Genomic DNA, 3,496 nt, shown 5'->3' on the forward strand with positions numbered 1-3,496 from the left:
TAAGTCTGCTCACCTAAGAGTGCCAAGAGTCTAAGCAGGCAACAAGGAAGTGGAGTAGACCTGATGACTAAGACCTATCTACAGTATAGGTACCTGTGGATGATCCTAAGAGACCAAGTCTGAAGAGACAGTCCCAGGCAGAGTAGGCCTTATATTTATACCTCTGTGGTGGAACCTGCTAGAACATCTTGCTTACTCAGCCTAGTCAGGTGATCAGGTCATATGACCAAGGATGAGGTCATATGAGGTCATGCACAGCCATGCACAGCAGGTCACCTGACCATCCAATCCTTCCAGCAGGTTCCAGCACATGCCAAGGTATACCAGCTACTTCCATGTCATACAGGCTTAGTCATGTCTCTTGACCAACCAATGAGCTGGTGCCCTGACAGGGTAGTGCTTTCTTAGTAATAGGCATTCCTTCTACCATTAGGAGCTAAACTTGGATCCAGTCTAGAAGTTGGCATGCCAAATTTGAATGGATGCATCACTGATGGTGTGATGTGCTGCAGAAGAGAAGGTTGACTGCTATAGACAGCTTTGCTGACTAGTGCATATATGAGCAAGATTCTCATGGCACTTGTCTTTGGAGGGGCAACATACCAGAATGAAGACCCAATGCTACCAGTAGTTTGAGAGGAGTGGACAATGTGGTATTGATAGGTGGCTCAACAAGATCAGGAATGGGGAGGTAGGTGATCACCATGGGTCAATCTGGGTGTCCAAGAGGACAAAGTGGGAGCATCTCATAAAGGCTTAGTCATGTCTCTTGACCAAGCAATGAGCTGGTGCCCTGACATCCTAAGAGATTAGCTCTAAAGAGCTACAGGGGCTATACCTAGGGTTCTATATATGTCTAGGTATGGAAGTAAAAAGGAAGCAAAGTCTGTGGCTGACTATACAGCTTGCTTAGGGCAGGCACCTCATGTCTCTTGTCTGGTCAGTCCCATATGATCTATGACTGATGTCTCACATTCTGGGATCTGTCCTTCCTGGGGTCAGGTGATTGTAGTATCAGCTGTTGTTTGGGGTGTTGTGCCATGTGACTGTGCTCTGATTGTTGTTGATTGCAGCTGTTCACAATTGATTTTAGGGATGTCCCCTGACACATTGGCTTTACAAAAAGATTGGGATTTGCTGTTACTGTCTTCCCTTTTATCTGCAACATTTGTATCTTGTCTGGTATTGGCTTCTGGCTCCCATCTTGGCTCTGTTCCATCATCTGGAAAGTCTTTTGCTCCCAGCTTGAAGTATAAGATGCTTTCACCTGAGTATTCCTCTTTCTACTCAACAGGCAAGTCAAAGCCATGCCAGTTTTCAGTCTTATGGTCCAACATGCTGATCAGCCACTATAGCGCAGTGTCAGCTCAGCTGTGTCATCAATACTCATGAGCTATATCAGCATACTGGTCCATACAATCTTTTCATGGCAAGACAAAACAGTTTGACTATGAGATTTTGACAGAGACATGCTATTTAGCTTTGACAAGTTGGTTGGACCATGCATCCTCACACTGGTGAAGAATGTAGGAGCAAGCACAAGGACCCTGGATGCAGCAGGCTATCCCAGGAGCAAGCACTTTGTGATTGAAGCTGTTTGTCATGCAATCAGGGATTCCAGTCTCAGTCCCTTCCTCATATGTGAACTGACTGCATATGACACTGAAGAAACAATAAGCTGGCAGAAGCTTCACAACAAGCAGAGAGACATACCTAAAAGTGTTATGACTCCACTTGATGCTATACAGCTACAAAGGGCAGTGAATAACCAAAGCTGCTCTGCCTGAGACAAGACTGAACTTTGTGCATAATTTGCCCTTCTTTCAACTCCAAGATGAAATGGATCTCTGTTCAAATAATGAGATTGTCATCACAGAGGCAGCAAAAGTTACCTTTGTTCAATTTTGTAAATATCAGACAAGATCAGTCCCACCCTTGGGTATATGCAAAGTAAACTAGGGCACTGTCTTGCCCTGGTTTTTGGGCAATTGCCAAGACCCAAATTTTGCAAGTCTGCAGGCAAAGGCAGGTGCTGGACCTGGCATTCCATGCAACGTTGCAGTATTTGCTTCCATGTCCACATCCTATATGGAGGTGTGTGAGGCTGTTGCAAAGAAGCCCAGCGGGTGTGTGACCTAACTGGACCCTTGGTGCATGAGCACACAACTCACATTCCCCACTAAATTCACTTTCAGACATGCTTCTCTGCACTCAGAAGTGACATTCCCCTGCCCTGCCAAGCAAAACAGCTTCCACCCTGGTGGCAACAGATAGCTTTAGGACCCATCACAGGGGACACAATCCATTCAGTTCCCCAGGCAGCCATTGTTAACTGCCAGGTGATGTCAACAAAATACCACAATTCCATTCTGACCCTGTCACCCAGAGTAGAAGGGCTGCCTGGGTTGCTTCCCCTGGTCAAGCTGCTCCCTAGCTTTGTCAATGGTGGCATGAGGCCATTTTGGATCTCCATTTGTGGCATTATCCACAACCCAAAATATAGACTCTGCAACAAGAACATGGTCTGTTGGGCAGACAACCCCTGTTGTATGATGGAGGATGTCACATGTTTTAATGCTCAGAATGTACACTGCAAGAAACTTAAGAGGCAGGATGGGAGGGTCACAGTTGCATTGCAGTATCTTGTGCAGCAGGTCAAAGTACCCCTATGTCTTCATATTCTCCATATTGACAAAGGAGCAAAACCACATAGTCCAGAGGGCAGAGGGGAGCAGGGGTTGATTCTCCCCATCATCCTCATCTTGATCATCTTGACCATCATCCTCATATTCCTCTTTATTGCTCATCTGCATCCTCCTTACCTTCCCCATCTGCATTGCTTGCCTCCACCTCCTCTCCATCACTGTCAGCATGAGCATGCATAACCCAGTCCACTCATGCATCATGCATGTCCAGCTCATGGGCAGAAGCAAATCAAACCCTGCACTATGCCCTTGCCAGCTAGGACCTCCAGAGGGAGGTCCATGCCAACATGCTTGGTCAGTCAGCCCAAGTCACCTCCCAGCTGCCTCATAAGTCTGCAGACCTCCAGAGGGAGGTCTGCACAACCCACAAGGTGACTGTTCAGGACCAAGGGGTGATCAGCCTCTCCTCATGCAATGGGCATACATTGGTTGGCTTGGGAGCAAATACATTGGACTTGCAAAGTTCATTTGATTTCTCTGATTATCATGCCGGGGGCAGATGGGGTTGGTGGGGAGCCTTAGTTGGCAAGGTGCTTTGCAAGACTTGAGCAGGCACTGACTTTGAGCACCTAAACAGGTAGCTAAAGGTTGCCCATGCTGTCCCTCTGGATGAGGCACAGCAGTAGGGAGAGAGGGTTGGAGGGGGGCAGGATGGCAGAGGGCAAAGAGCTGTACAAGTTGTGAGCAGCCTTCATCACAACAAATTAGCTTCATGCACCTAGATGTGGAACTCTGTCAGGGCACCAGCTCATTGGTTGGTCAAGAGACATGACTAAGCCTTTATGACATGG

The sequence above is a fragment of the Dacryopinax primogenitus genome, assembly GCF_000292625.1.
Source record: "Dacryopinax primogenitus strain DJM-731 SS1 chromosome Unknown DACRYscaffold_10, whole genome shotgun sequence".
NCBI lineage: Eukaryota > Fungi > Basidiomycota > Dacrymycetes > Dacrymycetales > Dacrymycetaceae > Dacryopinax > Dacryopinax primogenitus.